The sequence below is a fragment of the Artemia sp. Qi Xiang Cuo genome, chromosome 15 (genome assembly GCF_049724085.1).
Source record: "Artemia sp. Qi Xiang Cuo chromosome 15, ASM4972408v1, whole genome shotgun sequence".
Classification (NCBI taxonomy): Eukaryota; Metazoa; Arthropoda; class Branchiopoda; order Anostraca; family Artemiidae; genus Artemia; species Artemia sp. Qi Xiang Cuo.
This window is the reverse complement of record NC_142808.1, coordinates 12322944-12336199: the sequence shown is the minus strand read 5'-3', so window position 1 is coordinate 12336199 and position 13256 is coordinate 12322944. Positions and strand designations below refer to the sequence as shown.

The 13256-nt window shown below is 36.6% G+C and overlaps 1 protein-coding gene and 1 long non-coding RNA gene across 3 annotated transcripts in view; both read left to right on the top strand.

Annotated features, from left to right (window-relative positions):
* The window catches only part of LOC148943326 (centrosome-associated zinc finger protein Cp190-like), a 651851-nt gene that overhangs the window by 132144 nt on the left and 506451 nt on the right, over positions 1 to 13256 (top strand). The gene's annotated exons all lie outside the window — the stretch shown is intronic.
* Positions 7018 to 13256, top strand: part of LOC148943328 (uncharacterized) — a 406409-nt gene continuing 400170 nt past the window's right edge. Inside the window, exon 1 of the long non-coding RNA XR_016143001.1 lies at positions 7018 to 7157. This is a non-coding gene — a long non-coding RNA (uncharacterized LOC148943328). The remainder of the gene's footprint in view (positions 7158 to 13256) is intronic.

The following is a 13256-nucleotide window of genomic DNA, read 5'->3' as shown; positions in this document are numbered from 1 at the left end:
CACTTTAACTTCCGATTTCGATCCAATGAGCCCCCTTCGAAGTTTATACAACCACACTTTCCATAAAAACCTTATATTCCCTCGGGGCATAACTTACAAACCGTGCCCTGAGGGCACTTGGGGGGGGTTCTCATCCTCAAAGACATAATTTCTGGACTTTTAAAATACGTCAAACAAAATAGCTGCCTTAAAATGTTGATTGGAAGTGTTTTGGGAAATGATAGGTGTGTGTGTGTGTGTGGGGGGGGGGCTGGGTGTCCTCCAATCACTTTTGAATATTAAAGAGGGCACTAGCTCTGTCAATTTCCAACCGAATTATCCCTTTTCGAAGTTTGTATGACAACAAATGACTAACTTAAAATTTCTATCAGATGTATTTCGGGACAATACAATGTGTGTGTGTGGGGGGGGGGGGGTATCTGCATACTGATCACTTTGACTCTTAAAAAGAGCACTATAAATTCTGATTACCAATCCAATGAGCCCTCTCATAATTTCCGGACCTTTAAACTACGCTGAACAAAATGGTTGTCTCAAAATTATGTTTGGATGTGCCTGGGAAAATGATTAGCGTGGGGGATTGGTGCTGGTTGCCCTCCAATCGCTTTTGACTATTAAAAAGGACACTAGCCCTTTCAATTTCCAATCGAATGAGCTCTTTTTGAAGTTTCTACGACATTTCTTTCTATAAGAAGTGCCCTGGTAAAAAAAGAATGAATATATAATACATTGTGCCCAAATCGCTCTTTATTTAGGCAGCGCTATTGCGCTGCCTATGATATTTTTTGTTTTGTGATTTCTATTATACAGCATTGGAAGTGCCGATTAGACTAGGTAAGCCCCCCCCCCCTGAAATTCAGCTTATGGACGCGGTGTTTAAAATCCCCTCTTGAATACTGTATAGTTCTAGTTCATTTTAAGATTCAAACACGATGGAAGGAAAATAGCCCCCCCCCCCTGACATCCTCCCTTCCCCAAACACATTCAATCGAAACTGCGAGACAGATATTTTGTAACCAATAGTCCAAAGAGCATATAACAATGTCTTCAGTAATCAAATATAAGAAATATTTAGGTGGACGTTGAACTAAATCAAAACAAACTATGAGCATGTGGACTTTCAAAAAAGTGGCAAAGCAATATCTCAAGAAAGGCTTACATTGTTAAGATAGACCTTTAAGGATAAGTTTTGGCGAGTTTTGAACTAGCCACATGGTACTATGTGTACTCTATTAATGCTAACAATACAGTTACTATAACTGAAGACGCTACGGGTAATAACGTGAAACTTTTAGGGAGCGTTTAGGGGGAGTTTCAATTGCAGGTTTTCAAAAGGGCATATAAGCAATGTTACAGGCAGCACCACTCTATAATATAATAGCTATTAATATCATTGAAACTTTTAAATGAGCTAATTAAATGAGTTTAAAATTAAAAGTTCCATTGCCCTTTGTAAGAGTAAAAAGAGATTGGAGGGCAAGCACCCCTCCTACCAAACTCATTACTTTTCCAAACACAACCAGACAAAAATTTAAGACAGCCGTATTGTTCATTTTAGTAGAACGGTCAAGCAACTATATCTCTAGGGATGTAGGGCATCTCAACCCCTCACAATTATGCAATTGGCCAATTATGCTTTTAAACTAAATCTTTTAAATTATGCTTTTAAACTAATAAGAAACCTCAGCATTCGAGAACGACTGGGGTATCAAGTTGAAACTTTCGGGGCTACTACTATTGTTACTTCTGCTATTACAATTTAAATAACAAAAAGGGTGTATGTGTATACAGGTTGTCAAAGAGCATAGATAGAAATTTTTAGGAATGATATTAGGTTTTATTTTTCAGGTCAACTTGAGGAGGTATAAACTTTAGTTAAAAAATACTATTTGTCAGGATTAAAAATTATTGAAATATTTTCTCCAACATGTAGGCCTAAATAGCAAGCCAAACCATGGATTCTTATAAAAAAAAGATATAAAATATTATGGCAGTGTTCTATTATCTGTAAAACACGCGTCGAGAGAAGCAAAGTTCAGATAGCCATTACCCGGTAATTGCCTATCTGACGCTGTATAACAAGAGGTTTCTCCCTCCGGGAACTATATATAAACTTTATTTTATTGGGGTTTAGGGGAAAAAAAGGTACCTCTGTTAGGTTGGTTAAGTATTTAATATATGCTATGCTTTACCCCCCCCCCCTAATTTGCAAATAGATAGCCGAAATTTGTGTCTAAACTATTATATTTTTATCCTATTTCGTTTTATTTCATTAGCATTAACCAAACTTCACATCTCGCGTGTTTTACAGATTTTAGAACAGTTCCAATATTGTATTATTTCATGAAAAAGACTATGCCAATAAAAAAATAACATAAATTAAGTAAAAAAACTTTTTCCACAAAACAAGTTTTCAAAGTAAAGTAAAGAGCTCCAATAAACCAAAAAGAGCAGGAATAAAGTCAAATTATCTTCCAAGCGTAAAACTACCACAAATCTCTATCAATAAATAAATGAAACCCAAAAATGAAGAGAGCTTACAATAAAAAGCCAAGTCAAACTCAAAACGAGCCAAAATTAACATGAGTAGTGTTGATAACCTTCATGCCTCCTCAAGACCAGAACATAATTTGCACTTTACATTTTAAATATTTTCACTTTTTTTACTTTAATAAAATTTTTTTTTTTTAATTTTATTTTAAAGAATAAACATCAGTATATGTAAATTAAACTGACTTTCCACGGTCATTTGTTGTTTTGTTTATGGGCTGCCGTAAATGGTCTGTCACTGACGAACATTAATTGCAAGCACGGCTATGGCGGTTCTGTGTCTTTGGTTCAAATTAGTTTAGCCTGCCCAAATGGGTAATACAAGACAGAAACTGCAAACGAAGCGAGAAGCAAATTTTGAGCTTCTAATCAATACTAGTTCAAACTTATCCCTAGGCCCTGGTTTGAGTTCAGCGAAACACGGCTTCATTTAAACATGGGTGAGCCACGTAAGGGTTGTCAAACGAGGGTTGATTTAAACGGGGGTCCAATTGAACGAAGGTTTAGTTAAATGGGGTTATGTTTTACGGGGGCTCAGCCAAACGAGGGTTTAAGCACGGGTCCAGAGCCTTAATTTGGGGGGAGGCGGCAATGCCAAAAGGAGAATGTGTAACACCTCCCCCCTCTACAATTTTGTTTAAAATAATTGGATTAAGGCCGGGTTTGCTATCGACTTAACGTAACGCAACGGGAGATCAACTGGCTCACTTTGCCGCTTGCGCAAGGCATTGGGAACCACTTTCAAGGACGTGATTGCCACTAAACGTCGATATCCGTTGGCCAATCAGAGGAGACCCCAGTCAAAGGGAAGGCTACGCAATCGTTGACTGTTGTATTTGGTGAGTTGTAATATTTCCGATTGCTCTTTGATACCATCACGGTGTTGTAAGTTTGCAATATAAGATGAATGGATAATCTAAGCGTATGGACACCAACGTGAAAGTCTGCTATAGAAATAGGACAAAAAAAAAAAAATTGTTAAAAAATCCTCTCTCAAGATACAATGTTCGAGAACGCACTTTAAATTACAATGTTTGAGGATGAGGGGGTTATTTCTAATGTACGTTATGCTAAGGTACTCAAAAGCGATGAATAAGAAAAGGCCTAGTCAGTTGGCTTGGGAAAAATGCAAGATTCACTGATGCTGCAAAACTTATCCCAATCAAGGTGAAAAGCAGACGTGGCAAAAGATTGGCAGAAGATAAACAGGGCGTTTTGATGCAGTGGATAGTAAACTCTTGAGCCAGTTTGATTTCTTGCCCAAAATTTTTCTCTATGAGACTAGAAGAGAACTTAATCATGTTCAGAATATGATGTCAAGAAAAACAGGACAAATAGGTACAGGGGATGATAAATGGTGGTAGTGTGCCGAGTCCTAGCAGCAGGAAATGCATCTTCTAAAGAATTTACTGCTCAATGAACCAAAGGATGGTTGGCCTTATGTTGCCCTGCAACGGGTTCCACATGTGGGAAAAAATAAGTGTAACCAGATCTCATGTCAAGGTAGATGTGAAAAATATACTCACTTTATTGACATAGACTTGGCAGAAGAAATTAAGAAGCGAAATTTCCGACTCCTGATCGGTATGAGGCGACACATGATTCTTAAATCTCTTTACAGTAGGGTGCTAAGCCACTCGGCATTAAAAAAGATACAACCTCGACCCTTATAATAGATGACAAGTTGGTATCTTCGTCACAACTCTAAGCTATTTCAGTGGCACCAAATATGGCAGACATTATATTGCTGGCAGATGAATTGGAATCATTGTCAGGGTGTTTCATATAATGTTGTGGAGCTGCTAGGAATGAGGCAAACATTTATACCGTTGGTGAAGGGGTCTTGAAGCTCAGCGATGGAAATAAAATTATTCTATTTGGACGTATGTATTACGTATATCTCATGTGTGTCTCTGTCTCCGGGGAACACTGATAAGTGATGCCAACCTTTGTATGCTTAAAGAGGCCACAGTTCTGTCACTGTCCAACCTTCTTGTCTTGGGTCTGCGTTTGCTTGGGCTCTCTCTAACAGCCCTGAAACGTTTCAGTCGTGCGTTTATAACGCACCGTGCCGTCTTTGAACAGTTTTATTGCGTTGATATGTTTCATTGTTTTTATTTCAGAAAACAATTGATTTTTCAGTCCTTATTTCTCTTATACAGTATTCAACAGCATAATTTATGAAGGATTCTTAACATTTTTGGGTTTTTATGGGGGGGGGGCGACACCCCCCTCGCCTCCCTCTTGTATAAGTAATTTAGTTAAAGGGAGTTTTTGCCTGGGGCCCAGTAAAAAGGAGGTTTATTTTCAAAACGGTTCAGTAAAATGTGGTTGAGTTACAGATGGGTTGAGCTGCACAGGAGTCTAGTTGCACGAGGGCTCAGTTAAATAAGGTTGAGTTAAGGGTGGGTCCAGTTAAACGGAGTTCCGTTGCACAAGGTTTCAGTTAAATGGGGTTGAGTGCATAGAAGCTCAGTTGCATGGGTTCATTTACACGCACCCCCTTTTATACAATGCATAACATAATTACCATTACCATGTTTTTTGAATATAACGCCTCTCACATTTTTTTTTTAAATAAAGATTTTAAAGTAATGTCAACTTTAGGGTGCACGTCCTGCCCATGACACACCAAAATATTGCCATCTCCCCCCGGTGGGGCGTGTGCCCCACTGTGGGAATCACTTTTTTATAGCCCAGTATGTTGTATTCTTGTCTTTCTGTGTCTTTGTGGAATGAAAACATTCAATCCATTTTGAATTAACTGAAAGTAAGGAGCGACATTAAAACTTAAAGCGAACAGAAATTAGCTTCTATATACATAGGCGCTATAACAGATAAGTACCTTTTGTCTTTTTGCAATGTCTTGTTGACTGTAATGTGTATATATTTTTCTTTAATTCTCTACCGAGGGCAGGAGAGGAGAAAAATTGACCCCCCCCCCCGCTTGGACATAAGAATCGAAATGAAGTACTGAAGAACAGTGAACTAACAATGGTCATTGACCCCCATCATCATTCAATCTTCTTTTAAATCTGTGGGCATTTATTTTTTCCCTTTTTTAATACAATTTTTTTAAATTACAAAAGCACGTAAATGTAACAATTTCCTTTAAAATGAGCCCTTAAACAGCTCTCTATGATTTTCTGGTGCCCTGCTGTCCGTGGAGGAAAAAAAATGAGAGGACACATCAGTGCTAACCATTCAAAAGTGATTTTCCATGTTAAGGGGCGACCATACTTGAAGCGACCTTCCTATCTCTCCCATAGTAAGCGTTTTGAGTTTGTCTGACATTAATAGTTGAGGCAGTTAGGCGGTCTCAGTCTTTTCTAATAGAATAGAATCAGGTGAACATTTTGATTTAGCAAAATGCTAAAGCCGACACCTATTTTTCCTGAAATCCCCAAAAAACTCAAAAACCTATTTTGGGTTTGCCTGCAAGATCACTGCAGTCAATATTGTCGTAATTGGTACTTAAAAATGCAGCGAAAAATATTTTACTGAAGCAGTTTTAGCATATTTTTATAAAAAAGCACTTGCTGACTGCAGTCCCTTCGAATACTTTACATACCAACGTTTCAAATTGCTTATCACTCGATAAAGAGCCTAAAATACTTGGAATCAAACGGATGTGGGCGCATAAATTATGCTGAGGGGGTTAACGCTTCCTTTTGTTCAAAAGCGGTCAGTTGTTCAAAAGTGGCTTCCTTTTGTTCAAAAGCGTAAGGAACCCCTGGAAGTCGCCCTCTTCGAGTTTGTTTACTCAAGTCTTTGGACTGGCGTCCCCCCTTAATTAAGCCAGGTGACTGTAAGTTTTCTGTACAGGGTTTCGACCATGGTGATTCCAATGATGTACTTTTTGTTTTGATCCAACACCATTTGTAGGGGGTTTCAAAATTCCCTTAAATTTATTTTCAAAATACCATTTTACTGTTCAGACTAATTTAGATAATAATCTAAATCTTTCTCACTTACAATTTTTTTTGGACAATTTTTTTAAATTTTTGGTTGCTATGGGCCATGGTTCATCCTTTACTAAGGTTGCAGCTATTGTGCAACCCTGATACAAAATCAGCACATTTTGGTACTTGTGCATTATATGCTACACACGAAAGAAGTCAAGTTTGGTCAATGCTAATGAAATAAAATAGGATGAATATATAATAGTTTAGAAACAAATTTAGACTATATATTTGCACATTAGGGAGTGGGGGTATAGCATAGCATACATTAAATACGTAACCTAACCTAGGTACCTCCCCCCACCTAAACCCCAAAAAACTATCGTCTAAATATTGTAAACTCAATAAGAAACCTCGCTTTACAATAAATTTAGATAGCAAATACCCGTTTGACGGGTCTCCATGTCTGGTTTGCTTGTAGAGTCTATAGCGCTGTTTAGCATATAATGTACAAGTACCCATATTTTTCTTAACTTAATAGGATTTTTTTTCTCGTTTTAGCTCTGATTATTCTGTGTTGGTATTCACAACAAATGTTTTCTGTTGTTACTTGGAACATTAATGGGATTAGATCAAGTAAGAACTGTGATACAGAGCTCAAGAAGCCTTATGACATAGTTTGCTATCAAGAAACAAAAATATCAAGTGAGTCATTAATCTATTATGAACATGTTTGTATAGGCATTTTTCGTTTATCCCGTTTTTGGAAGAAGGAACTCTGAAAGGAGAGCATAAATTAATAATATTCCGGATTTCAGGAAGGATACCACAATTCTCTAACAAATCAGTTTCTTGTTTAATTTAGAGAAAGAGTTATTTGTATGATTACCTCCTACCTAATATTCTTCTAATATGTTTCTCTAACGCTCAATCCTAACGAAATATTCCAAAGTTAGATAAACATATTATGCTTTATAGACAACTTAGAGCTATATATTTGCACATTGGGGAGGGGAGGGGGGGGGGTAAAGTATAGCAAGGCTCCATACCAGGTATGTTAGGTAAAATTATTATACAAATTTCTCAGTAAGAATTGTTTTCTAACTTCGCACTACCCAAATATTTTAAACCAACTAATGTGCAAACGTGTAGCTCAAATTATATATTTTCTATCTGTTCTGTCATTTGTCTTTGTCTTGTCTCACGCTAAGGGGAAAGAAACTAACGAAAAAAAAGCCGGTTCTATAATGCGTCAATAGATGAATAACTTGAGCAGTAGGGGGCTTATCATAACAAGTACCGAGAAAGAAATTGTTAGATTGAATTCCTCCTGGGAAACCATATAGTTGCCCATAGTTCTTCTGGTCCAAAGAGCTGCTTTACTGAATTAATTTCTTAGTTTTTTGTGTAGTACTGTTTTTTTTAACTTGCATGTAGCTTGCTTTGATTTAACCATTATGTAACCATGAATTAGACCATTCACATCTTTGCTGCCTTTTATATAGTTATCATGACGTCATGTCGTTATGATTTTATTTCATGACGTCATGGCGTAATGATATTATTTCATGACGTCTTCAGAAATAAAAACATAATGTCGTGTTTTTCTATTCACGTCATAGCTCTAATAAAACTATGACGACATTCATTATTTATCTAGTAGGGTTTCAGACAAGGTGGTTCTAATGATGTACTTTTGTTTTGATCTGACTCTATTTTTAGGAGTTCTGGATTTTTATATTTATTAGCATTGGACTGATCGTCTCTTACTAGGCTGCTAGCTACTGCTGGGACCCAGATTAACACATATAGTTATGAGAGGCAGCGTGGCCGAGTGGTCGAAGGCGCAGGTGTTAGCCACCAGTCTCTTCGGAGGCGTGGGTTCAAATCTTACCGCTGATATACGATTAGGATTTATGTACAAAAATCCAATATATCTTTGAAAAGACTGCAGTATGAAAAGACATCAAAAATGCATTTTTTAGTGGAAAAATTTATTCTCTTTTAGAAATAATTAATTTTAGTTACCAAAGATTTTTAACCCAATTAATTTCCTTTAAAATGAGCCATTGAACAAGTCTCTACGATGTTCCAGTGCCAAGCTATCTGTGGAAAAGAAGAAAGAAAAAAAAAATATGCCGTCTAGGCAGAATGTTGTAGTAGCCGCCACTCTCCTTTATTTTCAAGCTCATACATTTCCCTTGCTGTTCAAGCCAAGGGACAGAAAGTTTCCTATACAGGGGTTTCGGACAAGGCGGTTCTAATGGTGTACTTTTTGTTTTGATCTGACATTTTTTTTTTAGGAGTTATGGGTTTTTATATTTCTTAACATTGGACGTGATCGTCTCTTACTAGGTTGCTAGCTGCCGCTGCAACCCGGATTTTAATCTGAATCTTTTCTCAGGAGTTATGGGTTACTTTAGTTTTTACTATGGGACGTGATTGTCTCTTACTAGGTTACTAGCTACCGCTGCAACCTGGATTATATAAAAAAAGAACCTAATTGACAAATACCATTGATGATCAACTATATCGGTCCCTTATGTAAGTTGCTAGCTACCGCTGCAACCCGGATAATAAACTGATTACAAAATTATCTTATCGAAAGATAAACTTGCATAAATATTGCATTCACTTATCACGTCTTATAAGATGTAATTCTACTAATAATTACTAAATGAGATCCTCAAGACTGACACAAATTATGATGAACTATATCGATCCCTTATGTAGTTTTGATCTGAATCTTTTTTTAGGAGCTATGGGTTTTTCTATTTCTTAACATTGGACGTGATCGTCTCTTACTAGGTTGCTAGCTACCGCTGTAACCCGGACTAGCTACCACTGCAACCTGGATATCCGTTGAAACTTACATACTCCCCATCTATAATGAACTATATCGATCCAATATGTATGTCCTGCCAAAATATAAATGCGTATTAATATTGCATTCACTTATTACTTCATATATGGTTAATACCTACGATTATGACGATATGTCGTATTGTTAATTTTTCGACCCTACCCGGGGTCGATTTCTTTTAGTTTGTAATTCAGCTATCAATAAAACCATGATACCGACAATACTTACAAAATTCCAATTTATAGTATCGATCCCTTACGTATGATCTCCTAATGATCGTCTTTTAATATAAAAGTTTATCATTTTGATAACGCTCCTTGATCTTTTGTTTGGCTGTCTCAATTTTTACTTCTCGATACACCTGGACGGTTGAATACCTTTGCTTTTCTTTTTTCTTATATTCGATTCGGTAATCTTCAACATTATCATACTGTTCCTTGATCTTTTGTTTGGCTGTCTCAATTTTCGCATATCTTTAAACTACATCATTGTGATAACACATCTTGCTATTTTGTTTTGCTCTCTCAATTATTACTTCTCGATACGCCTGGTCGGTTGAATACCTTTGCTTTTTTCTTTTCGAGATACTATCTCTGTTGTTTGTGTAGTACTGTTTTTTTAACTTGCGTATAGCTTGCTTTGATCTAAATATTATCTAATTATGAATGACAACATTTACAGTTCTGACGCTTCTTATATAGTAATTATGACGTCACGACGTAATGATTTTATATCATGACGTCATGGCGCAATGGTGTTATTTCATGAAGTCTTCAGAAACCACAATATAAGGTCGTGTTTTTCTATTCACGTCATAGCTCTAATTTATCTAGTAGGGTTTCAGACAAGGTAGTTCTAATGATGTACTTTTGTTTTGATCTGACTCTATTTTTAGGAGTTTTGGGTTTTTATATTTCTTAGCATTGGACTGATCGTCTCTTGCTAGGTTGCTAGCTACTGCTGCAACCCAGATTCACATATATATTATTTATTACAGGCAGCCTGGCCGAGTGGTCCAAGGCACTGGTGTTAGCCACCAATCTCTTCGGAGGCGCGAGTTCAAATCTTACCGCTGGTATAATGTTTGAAATACTGCAGTGTGAAAAGACATCAAAAATGCAGTTTTTGGTGGAAAAATTTATTCTCTTTTAGAAATAATTTATTTTATTTACCATAGATTTTTAACCCAATTAATTTTTCTTTAAAATGAGCCATTGAACAACTCTCTACGATGTTCCAGTGCCAAGCTATCTCTGGATACAAAAGAAAAAAAATATCCCGTTTAGGCAGAATGTTGTAGTAGCTGCCACTTTTCTTGATTTTCAAGCCAATATATTTCCCTTGCTGTTCAAGCCAAGGAACAGAAAGTTTACTATACAGGGGTTTCGGACAAGGCGGTTCTAATGGTGTACTTTTGAATTTGATCTGACTCCTTTTTTAGGAACTATGGGTTTTTATATTTCTTAACATTGTACGTGATCGTCTCTTACTAGGTTGCTAGCTACTGCTGCAACCCGGATTTCGTTCTTTAATGTAATAATTTTACAACTTTAATTGATGATGTCATAGTGCAAGTGGCTAGCACGTTTGGCCGTTAACTGAAAGTTTGGTGGTTCGAAGCCACCCGGGGTCAATTTCTTTTAGTTTGTATTTCAGCTATCAATAAAACCATGATACCGACGATACTTACAAAATTCCAATTTACAGTTTCGATCACTTATGTATCATCTCTTAATGCTCATGTTTTAATATAACTTTAGTTACTATTGACTAAAATGCGTCCTTTCATGTAATTTCCTTGTTATTCCAGCCAAGGGACGGTAAGTTTGCTACATATAGGTTTTTGGCTAGACCGTTTTAATAGTGTAATTCTATGTTTTGATCTGAATCTATTTTGAGGAGTTATGGGTTACTTTAGTTTTTACTATGGGGCGTGATCATCTCTTACTAGTTGCTAGGTACCGCTGCAACCCGGATTCAACTTTGGGTTACTATGGGCTGTGGTTCACCTTTTACTAGGTTGCAACTACAGCCATATTCTTGATAAGTTCGTTCTTTACTGTAATCTGACTCCTTTTTTAGGAACTATGGGTTTTTATATTTCTTAACATTGGACGTGATCGTCTCTTACTAGGTTGCTAGCTACCGCTGCAACCCAGATTTCAAGCCAATATATTTCTCTTGCTGTTCATGCGAAGGGACAGAAAGTTTTGTTTTGATTTGTCTTTAGTTTTAAGAGTTAATGGTTATTATATTTCTGAACATTGGACGTGATCGTTTCTTACTAGGTTGCTAGCTACCGCAACAACCCGGATCTTCTAATGATCGTCTTTTAATTTAATAAGGTTGTATTTTAAACTTTATATTCCATAGATAGCTTAGCACTGGAACATCGTAGAGAGTTGTTCAATGGATCATTTTAAATCCGGGTTGCAGCGGTAGCTAGCAACCTAGTAAGAGACGATCACGTCCAATGTTAAGAAATATAAAAACCCATAGTTCCTAAAAAAGGAGTCAGATCAAAACAATAAGTACACCATTAGAACCGCCTTGTCCGAAACCCCTGTATAGGAAACTTTCTGTCCCTTGGCTTGAACAGCAAGGGAAATATATTGGCTTGAAAATCAAGAAAATTGACTTTAACCACGTTATTCTTCCCAAACGGGATATTTTTTTCTCTTTTCTTTTTTTTGTATCCAGAGATAGCTTGGCACTGGAACATCGTAGAGGGTTGATCAATAGCTCATTTTAAAGGAAATTAATTGGGTTAAAAATCTATAGTAACTAAAATAAATTATTTCTAAAAGAGAATAAATTTTTCCACCAAAAACTGCATTTTCGATGTCTTTTCACACTGCAGTCTGTCAAACATAATCGTATACCAGCGGTAAGATTTGAACCCACGCCTCCGAAGAGACTGGTGGCTAACACCAGTGCCTTGGACCACTCGGCCAGGCTGCCTCTTATAAATAAATATATATGTGAATTTGGGTTGCAGCAGTAGCTAGCAACCTAGTAAGAGACGATCAGTCCAATGCTAAGAAATATAACAAAACTCCTAAAAATAGAGTCAGATCAAAACAAAAGTACATCATTAGAATTACCTTGTCTGAAACCCTACTAGATAAATAATGAATGTCATCATAGTTTTATATTAGATTATCCGGGTTGCAGCGGTAGCTAGCAACCTAGTAAGAGACGATCACGTCCAATGTTAAGAAATATAAAAACCCCTAACTCCTAAAAAAATAGTCAGATCAAAACAAAAAGTACACCATTTGAACCGCCTTGTCCGAAACCCCTATAAAGGAAACTTACCACCCTTTGGCTTGAATAACAAAGAAAATATATTGGCTTAAAAATCAGGAAAATTGACTTTAACCACGTTATTCTGCACAAACGGGATATTTTTTCTTTCTTTTGTTCCCAGAGATAGCTTGGGACTGGAACATCGTAGAGAGTTGTTCAATGGCTCATTTTAAAGGAAATCTCTAGATCTAGCGCCTTTTGCACTTAATTTTTTTTTTACTAATTATTTTTCACGAAAAACTTAATTTTGTATATACAATATTGATCAGTGACGTCATAGTCGTTAGATGTAGTACATAAAGGCTCGATCATCGAATTTAAGCTGAAACTAAATAAAGGACAATTATGCCTCCATATATTCACAGTGATGTATAAGATTTCCCATTACATCTGTAAATTGTTCCACAGTTGCCGGTCCATACCTTGGAAGCTTTTCACTAAACATGCAGCATTTCTTTTGGATATTACTATGAAGTTTTGCGAAAGCATCTCTAGCTGACTTTTCAACAAAATCTATTCTTTCAGAGATAATTTTAATCTTTAATTTTGAATATTTTTCGTAATCCCGGTAAAACATTCGTAAAATTTTTCTCAGTTTACAAAGATCAGCCTGTGCGTTCTTTGCAGCTTGT